General features: G+C 44.2%; 1 long non-coding RNA gene across 1 annotated transcript in view; it reads left to right on the top strand.

The window, feature by feature from the left end:
* Positions 1–480: 480 nt before the first annotated feature.
* Positions 481–14,466, top strand: part of LOC143145047 (uncharacterized) — a 62,417-nt gene continuing 48,431 nt past the window's right edge. Inside the window, exons 1-2 of the long non-coding RNA XR_012991595.1 lie at positions 481–708; positions 1,748–1,841. This is a non-coding gene — a long non-coding RNA (uncharacterized LOC143145047). The remainder of the gene's footprint in view (positions 709–1,747; positions 1,842–14,466) is intronic.

The raw sequence follows: 14,466 nt of genomic DNA, 5'->3' as shown, positions 1-14,466 counted from the left end.
TCGTGTACGGATAAATGACGATATCCAATGCCGCGCGTAACGACGAGAACGCAGTGGAGTATACTCGAAAATATAATTACAAGATCGCGCAAATTGAATACGTCGTGTCGCGTGACGTTTCTTGACTTTCGAATTACGTCAACGCGCGCACGATCGATGAACAGTAGTTTCGGCAACGACGAAGACCGTGATTATTTTCCGGCCATTATTCTTCGCGGTTGGAGAAAAAGTAAAACGGAAAGTGCTATCATTTCAGTAAACACGGATCGCGGTGCATCGGCCCTGCAAGGTAATTTGCAATCGAGCGAGGGCGCGAGTTTCGTTCGCGGTCGGTCGGGAGTCGTGGTTGGTTCGGGCAGTAGGCCCGAGCGGGGCCGATCGCGACCGAAGACGGCCGAACGCGCGAAGCGCCAGCGCTGGCCGAGCCTGAACGGAGCGCTCGGGTCAAAATATATTCAGTATATTCTAAACAAGCGCGCGACGTGCTGTCACGTTTTGTTTGTGCGCGCGAACCCGTGTCCCGCCGGACGATACGCTCGAATATCAACGGTGACATTGTACCAGTGCTCCGATCACATAAAACCAGTGCGTACGGTATCGATACGAAACTCGTCGGTGATCCCTCGACGAACCGAACGACTCTCGCGCGGTTAAATTCGGAAGAGAAACAACGCGGCAGAAGATACGAGAGGAGAGACTCTGCCAACTGTGAGTCCGGTATTATACGCGAGTCCGCGATCATCCGCTCTTCTTTCTTCTATTTCTCGTTCTCTCCGATCTCTTCTCCTTCACTCTCTGTCCATTTCTCCGCTATCTCTTTCTCCGATTCCTTCTCCCTGTCCTTCCCCTTCCCTTCTTTTCTTCGTTCGTCTTTCGTACGCTCCCTCCGGTCATTTTCTCTCTCCCTTGAACGGCTCGTTCTGTCTCCGTCTCCTTCGCTCCGCCGTCGTCTCGTGGGGTCAGTGGCTGCTCGATCGGATCCTGAGCAGGAAGACACACCGGAGGAGGAGGACGATCTCCCTCGTCGCGAGACTTCGAACCACACACGCGCGCCACGCACGCAGCCACGCACCTCGAAACGGGACGAAAAATAAGTTTCTTATCCCTCTCGAAAGGGTTTCCCTCGACTCGGTGGAAACTGCACCAGTGAGACCCGTAACTCGCGATGGGACGTTCGAACGGAGCCGCGGGGAAAGGTGGATTCGCCGACGATGTGACATCGACGGCCGGCTAGACACCGAAATCGGCGGCAGATCGACGAAAACACCTTTCGTCTCGACGGTATTCCCCGTTTGCGTGTATGCGTGCATGCGTGCGTGCGTGCGTGCGTGCGTGCGTGCGTGCGTGCGTACCTGCCTGCGTGTGTCTTTATGTGCGCGCGCGCGCCCGCGCCCGCGCCCGCGTATGTGTACGCGTGTGTGGTGATCGACGTGTGAGACTCCCGTATCACGTACACTCTTCCAGTGCAGAAAACTCGTGCTCGTTATCTGGCCACTTTTCTCGTGTCTCGTTTTTCTGTTCCTTTCCACTCCCTCTTTCTTCCTCTCGCTCACGCTGCCGCGTATCTTCTCTGTCTCGATCCTGCCACCTCTCTTGCCGCGTTTAACTCTTGCCGCTCTTCTCGACGACTATTTTTTTTCGCACCGAACGAAAAAGAAAGGACCACGCGAGTGATCACGGGGGAAGGAGAGGAACCTTTCGTGGAAACGGAATCGACGATTTGAAGTCTGTGTTTTTGTTTACTTAGAGGCGGACTGCCCATGCAACGCGGAACGTCGAAGAGGAGGTGAAAAACATCCCGTTCGAGGAATACGCCGGTTGTTGACGTTTTTACACGAGAGGTGAGTAACTGTCTTATTCATTCACGATTAAACGACCTTCTCGGACGCTTTGAATATCTTTCTGTTTCGTTACGCCCCGAAACGCCCGACCTGTGCGCATATTTACGAAGAAAATAGTCTCCCGGGCTCGTTGCTCCGAAATATTTTATATATCAGCTTGTTCGGAAAGTCGTTTCGTTTTTTTTTTCTTTCTTTTTCTTGTTTATTTGGCGAAAATGAGACACGATTCTTTCAGAGCGTGTAAACATTTTATCAAATTATACATTCTCGATTTTGGAAAACGAAACGACTTTCCGTACAACCCGATATTATATATACGTCATCCTTTGGTGACAAGACCGACGGAAGGTTGTTCAAAGTTACAATCGGTCACAATGGTGTCCGACCACCCTATCTATTTACCCTCGTAAATTTATGCGTGCGACCTGCCGTGTCGCCGAGACTGCCAACCGTCCAATTTATCGTGACTCTATTTGAACCGATTTGCATAATTTTCTGTATCTCAGAAATGTGCGATGATAGCCACTCCGAACTTGAATCAAACACGTTGAACGAACTCCTTTCTATGCGTAAGGTTGTCAAACTTAGAAATCATTAACCGTAAAAAATTGTCCGATTTTATCACCGTTGTAAATTATCGGTGAATTGCAGTTAAGGTTCGAAGAATATCTGTAAATCGGTTCGATGAATACGAAACAAATGTGTAACGATTTACACAAATGCGTAAATGTGTAACAGTTCGAAAGTAGAGCATAATGAACATATGCGTACGAAAATAAATTTGCATATTTCGTTGAGTGTCCTTTGGCTTTTATCGCAATTTTTAGTCCGCTTTAACCTTATCGGTTCAGCGATAGCTTTTACGTCAATGTTGTCCCAATCTTTTCGTAGACGAAATTCGAGTGTACTCTTATTGGTGGTGTCGCGTAGAGTATTTTTATCAAATATGGCATAATTTCGGAAAGAAATTAACCGCGGGAGGATAATAAATAAATCGTAGCAAATATTTATTCCACTTGAACTTGTTTCCAAGTTAAGCAGATTGGATTCCTGTTCGCACCGCGATATATTAAACGTTGGTTGCAAGCATCCGAGTAAAATGAACCCCGCTAACTCGATTTAAAACGAGAATTACGAAAATTCGAAGAAATTCCACCAGAGATCTTTCGAAATATTTCTTTTCAAAATGTTAAATAATCGTATCGATTGGAAATTGAATGAGTTTTCACCTGTTCGCTAATACAGCGCAATATCCATTCTTCGATGAATTTAAGGGGAACGTTTAGTACGATTATTTCCTCGAAATACGAAATTACTTTGCGAGTCACATTTCCCTGCGCTTGCATTTCTAATATGCGCGCCCATACCGATCCATTTTCCCTTCAATGAAATCTAGTTTCCCGACCCCGGCAGACGATATGCGTCCCCGCACCGCGAGGGAACCACCACCGCCGCGTCTCACCGTTCATATTAAATTCTTCTGATTAAATTCTTGACCTGCTCTTTTTCGGCTTGCAAAATTTCAAATTTACATTCGTCGCTGAAGATTACTCTACACCGAGAACTCGTACGCCCGGTAGAAATAGTTCCCTCGTCCCTTCGAATTTTTCCAGTCGATTCGACTTATCGATTCCGTGGAATCCTCTTTCGCCATTGGATCGTTCAATTCTGTTCTCGTTTGGATTGTCGTATTTAGAAATTTTTCGAACATTGTATTTTTCCAACGTGCGTGGTTATCATTCTTCGGTACAAACGATCTTTAGTTTTCTTTCGTTCTGCTTAGCTCTCCTTCGGTCTCTATCGAGTCGATTCGTTCGACCGTGACAATTGGTCCATGAAATTTATACGTACTCTCGGGGGATCAACAATTTGTTGTCGCCACTGTTACCGAATGCGCAAAGTATCGTTGTTCGCGCGTGTAAATATCGCGCACCGGCTAACCTGAATGAGAAATCCTAGAGGTATAGCGTTCTTTTTTTCTCTCCCGTTGAATGGCGGGTAATTTGAATACGCCTCGATTCCACGAAACGCATGCCCTTTTATCACGCGAGCCGGAACTACCGCTGTACCGATTCCTTATTATTCGCTCGACACTGGCGGCATCGTCCCAGACCGTTTGTCACGCAAATGCCCGGAATATGGAATTACTCTAGTGCCATTGTGCTATTAGGTTCGCGTAGCTCCATTCGCATCGCGGGCACATTCACGAAGCGAGACTAGCCTATGGTAAACATTAGATTACCGGATACGGAACGTCATTTTATTTTTATTTATTTTTTTATTTTTTTATATTTTTTCAGTGAAACCGCAAACGTAGCTTTCCTCGAACTTCGTACATTGATCAACAATTCGTCAGTTTGATATTTGACCGAAACGAACGATTCAATTACTTCGATATTATCGTAACTCGCGCAAGGTTAAATATACTCTATTTAACGAAGTATAATTTTTTAATAAATTTTCAAAGCAGCAATGTCGATTAACGGGTTTTTGTCGCGGATCGTTCTTTAAAATACGAGTTCTTTTAGAAAATGTTCTTTTGGCCGATTTACATACAATATTGATACATTTGATCGAAAGAATTTTCACCTTTCAGTGATCGATCAGCCTCGTTGTACACGTTTGATGAAAACCAAGAGTTCCGAAAGTCGAGTGTTCTTCAATGGTTTTTGTATTTTCTCTACTTCGGAATTGGTTACTTCGCAAAGAGTGATACAATTACCAGAGGAATTGAGAAACTGATTACGAAAGTCCAAGGAAATAGCGAGGATGTGATAAAATTTTCTGTAGCCTGTCGCGCAAAGTTTTTCTACCGTAATTCTCGGTGCACGAGAAGGTTTTGCCTTTCCTTCAATCGGCTTCTATCTACTTACTTACCGATGCAGGTTGCGTTTTTCTGCTAACTACAATTGCGTTTCTTCGATTTCGTTGCGACATGCCTCCGCTACGATCGTTGTTCTCGATTTTAGGAAGCTACGATTATAAATTCTGTCTACGAGAACCAAACGGTTCAATGTTACGAACAATGACTGTACATTCGAAAGAAAAACGTCCTTTATCCAACCAGTGTCTCTATGGTTTCGCGCGCGATCATTTCTTTCGATCGTGGAGTTCTTTTTTTTTTTGTTTTCTCGATTATCTCCATTCACTTAGGCTTTGGAACGTCGTTCAATTCGCGCGTCACCCATTTATTCATCTTCTTTACGTTGCCTATCTTTGCCAAGCAGCGAACGATCGTAGAATGACTAACGTTCATTCGCGAGTATCTACGTATATCTTTTAGTTTTCAACAGTCTCATTGAAAATGTCATTGTTCACGAATTTCTACGGCATTCCTCTTGGCATATTTTCCAATGACACGTTAAGAATCCAGAATTTCGCAAACTAGCTTTGGACACTTTTCACGTTAACTTTCTTTGAATATTGAATTTATTTATCGTCATATTCGCAGCATTGCGATTCAGTTTTATTTCGTAGAGAACCGAATTCGATCAATCGAGTAAGGTAAAGTACGAAACGTTGAATAACGAATCGAGAATCATTTTCGATAGCTAACACACTCGTGTCATGGAAAAATCTCTCCGGTACGATTCAAAGATCGAACGTCGATTAATTTATCGTGTCGCAGAATTATACAAGATATTAGTACAAAATGAAAGAGCATCGATTCATTCGAAGCGAAGAGTTTCTGCTTCGTACGGACAACATAATTTCGAAGATGAATTTTGCGCTTGTTGGAGGAAAGTTTTTTCTTGGTAATTGTTGGTCGAATATTGTTCCGCTTATCTTATAAAATTGCGTTCGAAGCCACTGCATTTTATTCCGAACGAATAGATCGCGAAACGCGTCACCGAGATTTCTTACGGAAATCGCGTGGTCTGAAAATTATAAAATATTTGTAAAATTGTATTCGAATCGTGTTTCTCTATTTAGTCTGTAATTGGTAAAGTGGATTCTGACAGACTCCAGCGAATTTTCTTATCGTTGAAAATTCAATTTATTCAGTTTCTTAGTAAAGTAATAAGAGTAATTCACAGCATTAGATTTTTTTTCTTAAGAACGAAACTATACCATAAGTGACAAAACTATACCATAAGTGAATAAATAATGAAACTCGTTTATCGATCTAGCCGCGTTATCTTCGAGCAGTATCATCGACGTTCGTTGCGAGATTAACAAAGATTGAGAAAGTTAATCGCGAATATTTATTCTCAAATTTATCATTGATAAAATTCTATCGATAAGCTTCCATGTTTCGATATTTAAAGTAACTTAAGAGATAACTATAAAGAGATCAATACCACTGATGTCGATGTGTACGAATACCAACAATGCATGAATAAATGCCCAACCTAGACCTTGTTTATTCGAATGTGTTTCGCGTCGCGCGTTCACACGCATGGGAACGCGGCTTTACATTGGTAGCGTGTCGAGAATCGTTATCAACGATCCTTAAGCTTCGACGTACTTTTTGACAGGACGATTCGCATAATTACGCGAGGAAATTACGCACGATCGGTGGCATCGTATCTCGGGGCATTTAACGTGATTCGAACTGATTTGTCCGATAAATTGTTTCGCGCGATAACGTTTATCGGATTCAGAATCACTCGTATACGTAAAATTAACCCAGTTATTTATCTGTCGGCAAATAGAGGAAAGTTAATGTATCGCTGAAAATGCAAACGATCGCGAACGATTATTCCTGTAAACGTTCGATTCGTGTAACGTGGGTGGAAGTAGCAGATTACGCTGGAGAAAGGATGTGCCGTTTCTTATTTGTTTCTCTCGTTTAACATTTCACTCGACGATATTCCGATAAATGTGCCAGTAAAATTAATAGGGAATCTCTACCTTCCCTTTCTTTGGGACAAAGTTGTACAGTATCGCGAACCAACTTCGTTAGAAGCTCGACTTTTATAACGAGTCGATATGCTGATTCGGCACGGTGCATCCTTAGAGCCGTGTCTGTTGCAGGTGCATATATAGTAATGCACTGGGTCGTCCACTGGACACGGATCGCGTTAACGCACATCGTACCGATTACGTAAGAATACGAATTTCTTAGATCGATGATTATGATAAATGATTGCGCGTGCGATATAGTATGATAAAAAGTATGACAAAATTTCTCAAACGTTTCTCTGTAGAATTTGAAAAACGAAGGGATCACAAAGTTATTCGAAAATGCACGAAATTTGGATATTCCTTTGAATTTGAATTTTTTTCTATACATTCGTTCGATAAATAGAGTGGTCTCTGTTAAAAAAGAAACGATTTCAAGGAACGTATAGGACGTAGATAATAAAGACTTTAAGGTCATTTTTTTTCAAGATTTTCAAGGTCATCATTATTATTTTTAATTATAATTATGTAAAGCGATCTACCAGGAACTTTGCTTCGAAGATAGGAAAAACCATTTGAGATAAGAGTTGAATGATTTCTTGGAACGATTAAGCGTAGCGTTCAACGTGTTAACACTGATTTCATAATCAGCGTTTAAAATGGTATCCATCAGTATAGTCGCATTCTTTAAGACGAAGAACAATGGAACACGTTATTTTCAATAATATTTGGAGCGATTGCGACACACTTCTTAATTATCCGTTCTCGTACGTTCTGTCGTAGATAGTTCGAGGTAATAATCTTTGCTCACCTTTAATTAAATTAGTTTTAATTCGAAGAATTTTTGAAGAAATTTTGTAACTTTTCTAGAAGTTCTGTCAGGTAAGTTGTAAAAAATGTGTGCCATTCAAATATTGAATACCTCCTCGATAGAAAACACTTGGATGTGGCCTGTTTCAATCTTGCCATCCTATATACCTACTTTACAGTACAGTAAAAGCAGAGACGGTCACATTTTATTCGAAGAATAAACGATGTATGACACCAAGAAAAAAGTGTCTTTCTGAGCAGCGAATAAATATGTTATTCATCAAAGTCTCGTTTAGGTAACTTATATTTGTTTAAAGATTTATTCGCGTGACTAGTAATGAAAAGCCAGGAATGGAAGAATCGAATCTTATTTGTATAATAACAGGAACAACGAATAATAATTGCTTTCATTTATTCTTCTGTAAACAACAGCTTACTTCATCGAGTAATTATTTAAATGAAAATTTTACACATGTACGATAAATATCATCGTACACTTTTTTCTTCTTCTCGTCGAGATCTCAAGGTGCTTACCATTGAGAGAGAAAAACATTCGTCCCGAAAGCATTCGATTTTGTCGAGTAAAACGATTCGGGTCAGTTCCCCTAAGCCTCTAATTACGCGTAAAAATTAATCGATACTGTCCACTGTTCTTTCCCTCCGCAATACGTATCAATATCTCTTCGATACGGAGATCCGAAAGTATTACCTATCGTCTTGCTTATCTCGAAAACGCGTGACCAGCTAACGCTGAAAAATAGCGTGTCTCGCAGTCGGTGGAAAAGCGCGAGTAAATAATTTTCCATCATTCGTGGTACCGCATTTTCCTGATCTTGAAATCAATCTCTCTTTCTCCCCGCGATACGTATCGCTATTTTATCCGGACAAGGATCCGAAAATATTATCTTTAATCCTGCTTATCTCGAAAACGAGTGGCCAATTATGCTGAAAAGTGGCACTTTCCGCACAGCTGGCGAAGGAGCATAAATAAATAAATTATACGATGTAAAGGAGGGAATCAACGAGTCGCAAGAAACTTCGACTCCGGCAACAAGTGTTCCGTCCGTGTTAAACGACGGCATTACTCGCCCGGACGAGCGCGAAATCGCGACGCTCGCCAAGCTGGGGGACGACGTCGTACGACAAAATTCGCGCTCCGCAGCTCCGTCGCGACGCTCGCTGCATGGAAAGCCAGTCGGTGTTTCCGCGAATCGTCGATTCATTGCCGCGGTTTTTATCGGTGGAAAAACAAACGCACGGAGGCGCTCTTATCAGTGGCAGTTTACGCTGCATCGTTCGCTCGTTCTCGCGGGAATTAACACGTTCAACGCGACGCATGATTTCGTACGTTCCTCATCGGCCGGCACGGATCAAGAGATCGTGCAGCAGATGTCGTTAACATTATAAATCGAGAACGACGATTCAATCGGACCTCGTCGTGTACTTCGTTGTTACGTTTCGATTCTCGAGTTCGGAGTCACCATCGGTGAAATGAAATACGATAGTAACTCGGGAACGAAACAACGAGTATTGCAAGTTTAGAAGAGAAACGCAATGAAAATGGAATAATGTTCGATTAGTAGGTTGGTCATAGACGACGAAAGATCGTGTACTGCCGAAGGGGACCGTATTTGCACGATTGATCAAAAAGAGAGCACTCCTCTTGCTAGCAATTCGAAGATTCGAAAACTCGAATTTAAGACTTTCTGTCCGCAAAACGCGAACAGAAGCCGCGGCGGTGTAAAAACATTCGTTCTTCTGTATACCGACGAGCGTTTCGGTTACAGAAGATAAAATAATCTATAGATAACATTGATCTAAATTTTAATGTGCTTCCCAGGCACGATTGGATCGCGTCGCTAGAATTTTCTTGTCCTCGGAAGGTACAGCTGTAACGCAAAAGGTGAACAAGTTGCTGTCTGACCTACCGGTGGGTCATATCTCCACTTTATTTAGATATTTTATGTCATTTTTACCGTAGATTACTATACACGTTCGTATGTCCCGTTATTTTTACGTAATTGCTGATTTAAATGCTATCTTGTCCCGTAGAGGTCCACGAGCACCGTTGAGGACAGATTTAAAGTAAACACGATTCTTCTCATTGCTCTACGTAACCGAAAAATGTACACCAACATTGTTTGGCCGGTCGAACAAATTCAAGAACAAAATCGTAGAAGTATCATTCGATACGATTTTTAGAAACAAAATCGTGCCAACGTATTCTTGCAATTTTTGACACGAGCACTCGCAACGAACAAAGCCAACTCTTATTTCCTTTTTTAACGAAAAGTAATACTTTATTCAGCTCGAGTAATTTTTAATGGTACGCGAATGTACTCTTCAGATAGAATTGCACACGATTGTTTGAATAAATGTCGCGAAGAGAAGAGAGATGACCGTTTCGTTCGAGTGGACACGACGGATTGGAAACGATGAGGGAACGTTACAAAGTCGCGTGTAAACAAGTTAAGCCCCAGAGATAGGATAAGGTAAACAAATCTAGAAGAAAATTGAGTAATTTTTAATGAAAATTTCTAACGGATCGTTCGTACATCGTACGGTTCGAAACGTTGGAACGAAAGTACTGGTCAGGTAGAATTGCACTAGGTTGTTTGAATAAATCGAAGAGGAGAAAGAAGTGTCCGTTTCGTTCGAGTGGACACGACGGATTGGAAACGATGAGAGCACGTTACAAAGTCGCGTGTAAACAAGTTAAGCCGAGAGATAGGATAATGTAAACAAATCTAGAAGAAAATTGAGCGATTCTTAATGGAAATTTCTAACGGATCGTCCGTACACCGTGCGGTTCAAAACGTTGGAACGAAAATACTGTTCAGGTAGAATTACACAAGATTGTTCGAGTGAATGTCGCGAAGTGAGAAAAAAAAGTGTTCGTTTCGTTCGAGTGGACAGGACGGATTGGAAACGATGAGAGAACGTTACAAAGTTGCGTATAAACAAGTTAACCCGCGAGATAATACGAGGTAAAGAAATCTAGAAGAAAATTAAGATAAGCGAGACTCGCATACCGGGAAAGGAAATATAAGATTTCAGCGGTATAAGACGCGAGCGTTCGTGACGCGCGAACAAATGACGCCTCTCTGATCGTTGAAGGGCAGCCCGTGTAATACGTACTTGCGCGTTTCCGTCGCGTAACACCGACTGTTCAAGAGAGTCACGAGTTTCGCGGCCGTACGATAAATCTGCAAACCGAAACGCTCGTCGATAGAATTTCGCGGCTGATACGATTTCGCGCTCACGCACGCACGCGCTCACGCACGCACGCACGCACGCACGCACGCGCGCACGCGCGCACGTGACGCGCGTAGGAATTCGATCTGAAGCCGTGAGAGGAGAACGGCTCGGGAACGCGCTGGTTGCACGGATTGCGTCATACCGTGCGCCAATGGGAGGAAGGTGTTAAAGTCCTCCTGGTAATCTTCTATTTACTCCGCGGGCCGAGTATCGACGGCGGACACGAGATCCAGAACCGCGGGACACTTGGAGAAAAAACTCATTACAGGAAATTATGTAATTACCCGGGTATACTTTACCTCTTACAATATCGCGGCGTGCACGCGGCGAAGAAATGAGAACCGGGGACACCGGTTACGCGTGTGCACGCGTGCACGCGTGCACGTGTGCACGTGTGGCTACGTTGGGGACGCACGCGCTTTAATTTGGCTTCTTCGATGTTTTCGGTGCGCTTTCGTTCGAACATTTTCGGGGGGGAAACAAAAAAGGGAAGAAGACGATCTCCTGGAACTACGAAGGAAGGAAGGCGAACTACCTTGGAAAGGACGAGGGAAAGAACTCGTCGACATCGTGTACAGAATGGTTCAGAATCGGCGCCACGAAGATTTCCGGTGTGACCGCGCGTCTTAAAATCTACAAGGTCCGGTGGAATTACTCTTCGAGCTTCTTGGAGGGGTTTCGAGTGCACGGTAAAGATCACGACGACCGATACGGATGCTCGTTGATAACCTTCGATTTTACGAACATATTTCGGTGAACGCGAACCGTACCGAGAAGGAGGGAATTCATTAACACTGTACAGGAATAGTATCGCCAATTCTGTCCACGTCTTACACGTGTTGAGATCGAGAAAACAGTTCGATTAACGAATAATTCGTTTCCGAGGTATGATCGTTCGGCGTTGCAAGAAGAAAAAAAAATTAGTTTCGAAGTAGACGCGGAAACTATATCGAATGTTAATAATCTCTTGGTTGTTCGCGGTATTCTTCGCGAGATATCGATATTTACGAAGCACTGTTTAAACTGTTTGGAGACCACGGATCTTTCGCGACCACTTTTCGGTGAAAACAAACTATCTCCGCAGGGAGGGAATTGAACAGCGTACAGGATGATACAGAACTAGGGTCACCAAGTTTCTCAATGTATCGGACGCGTGAGAATCGAGAAACGGGGTCACGTTAGCGAATACAACCTCGAAGTTTACGTTTCGTGTATTAGAAGTTACGGAAGAAATTAGTTCCAAGGTGGAGCAAACGAAGTTGCATTCTCTGCTTCGGAACGAGATCTTTAGGAATTTTGGAATCGCGAAACGTACAGGGTACGATTAAAAATCGATTGGGGTTGTCAGAGTGTACGAGACGGGTAAACATTTGCTGCTGTACGTCTCGAAGAGGATCGGTATTGTTAACCTTTGATGTGCCTCGTCGTGATTTAGGATCTATAGTGTGTAAGGGAAAGTAAGAGACGAAAAGAAAGTACGTGCCTCGAAGGATTGGCAGATGATCGCAACTTCGATTTTCCCGTTCTTTTTAAAGAACGTTTACAGGATTTCCGTGGGCGTTGAATATTTATTGTCGATAGTTGTTCACGAGGATAAGAGAACTTTTAGTTACCGATTCGCAAGAAAGTCTACGAGTTGGCGCGGTTTATAGAGAATAAAAAGAGAGGATTTGAAAAGCCAGTAGTAGTTGGGTACACGCGAGGTCCTTGTGTACAGTTAGTAAGGATGTTTGCTAGTCAAACATGTTGACTTGACGGTTGACTGCATTTCTGAATTAATGGCAGGCGCGTAGAAGGTGGTCTCGCCGTGAACGAAAAGTAATATAGGAATTGAGACCGAGACGCATTCTGTTCATTTTTCATTTCGCACTCTGTAGGGTCGATCCGTATAGGGTCGCTTTACCCTATCGCGCACTTTTCGCGATGTTATTTTCTTCGAACTTTTCAAGGTCAAATTTCTCTTTTCTACGTAAAACTACATTTCTTCTCGTCGACTTTGCAGCCGACACGAGTAATACGTTCGAGCGTGTGTGATCATACTGACCTTGGGTGACCTTGAACTTTAAACTCCCAAACGAAACACGAAGCTCGATTCGAAACTATCCAGGAAATTGGAGCGATCCTGAGTACACGTTCAAAATGGAACGTGGATCTCCGTACAAAATGGAGAACACATAATTTAATGAAATATTTATACACTCTAAAAAAATTGTGTTTCATTTTCACCAAAAAAAAAAACGAAACGACTTTCCGAACAATCCAATAATTTTGAAACGATCTCGAGGCTGAGAATTTCCCGCGTAATTCGTTCGCGTTTTCTTTCGGGTTGAACGTCGAGCGAACGAAGGGGTACAAAAATTGTACGTAGAAAGGAGAAAGAGAGAAAAAAAAAATGTAACTTTCGAATCGTATCCTCCGCGATGAAAAATATTCCGATCGCTCCCCCGTGGACCGAGCAAGGGAACACGACGCGAGTCGATCGTATATGCCATACATAACGTTCTATTTACGTTCGGGAAAATCCCGCGCGGCGGAGAACGCGGACCGAACTTTCCAACCGGGTCTACGGTTCATTTTTCCATAACAAATCTCGCGTTCGAATTTCGCGATCCCGTTGCTGAATCGACCTGTAAAAAGTTTGAAACGCGTACGCGGCTGGGGTGGCGGTGGCGGCGGTGGCGGCGGTGGCGGCGGTGGCGGCGGCGGCGGTGGCGTCGTCGTCGGCGAAACTCTGCGGGGTCGTCGGGGGTCAACCGTCGGGTCCCGAAAGCACTCGGGATGCATTGGATCGTTAAAGTTGCATCAACTGGCGCGGCGTGACGGCGTCGATTCCCTCGAGTCGGTTCGTCGCGTAGACGAGAGCGCGCGAGCTGAAAGTTCGCCCGCGCTAGACGAACGTCGTCGCGTCGGCCGCATTAGTCAGTCGCATCTGTCAATAATTATTATCGTTGAGCACGTAGCCGCCGCGGCAGCGTTGCACGCCGCGATCGCGGCAGACGACGACTACTATATAACGTTATCCGAGAAAACACGAGGCGAAGCGATATCAACGACCCGTAGATACGCCGGCCAGAAGGTGGAAAGAGTACACGGATGGATCCATCGAGAGAAAGAGCAACGAAGAGTGAACGAGACGGCCGGGAGTAGGATAAACGAGGCGAGAGAACGAACGAATAAAGAGGAACCGAGAAGCGGCACCGCGAACTAGATGCCAACGGGTGGGGGGAGAGCGAAGAGTGGGGAGGTGGGTCGCGAGAAGGAACGTCCGAGAGATCTTCGCTCGTTTATTTGCCCGCAGTGACTTATAAACGATCTTCGTAACGTTTGTTTCGCGCGCGCGACCTCGAAATTATCGACCGATCGGGCATTTCGAGGAAATCGTTTCTGCACGCTCTTTCAACGATATTGACGCGCGCGATCGTCCGAACCGTGGAACCTACACGACTGTACGTTCGGCACGAAACAGAATTCCGGGGACCAAAGTAGCGAGTTTGGAAATCGATCGAGGACGGAAGGTCGTCGACGGAGACGCGATACACATCGGCGATCGTGTTTCTCGCCTCGTGGAGTAACGCGCGCCGCGGAAACGGAATCGATCGGAAAGAGGCTGAGCGCGTCGTCGATACTCGTCTGGGTTATCCGGTACCTGTTCGAATGTCGGACGAGTCTGTCGCGTCACGTCGTCCGCGTGCACGTTTCCCAACGATTACGG

The sequence above is a fragment of the Ptiloglossa arizonensis genome, chromosome 3 (genome assembly GCF_051014685.1).
Source record: "Ptiloglossa arizonensis isolate GNS036 chromosome 3, iyPtiAriz1_principal, whole genome shotgun sequence".
Classification (NCBI taxonomy): Eukaryota; Metazoa; Arthropoda; class Insecta; order Hymenoptera; family Colletidae; genus Ptiloglossa; species Ptiloglossa arizonensis.
Note: the sequence above shows the minus strand (reverse complement) of the source record. Positions and strands in the feature narration are given on the sequence as shown.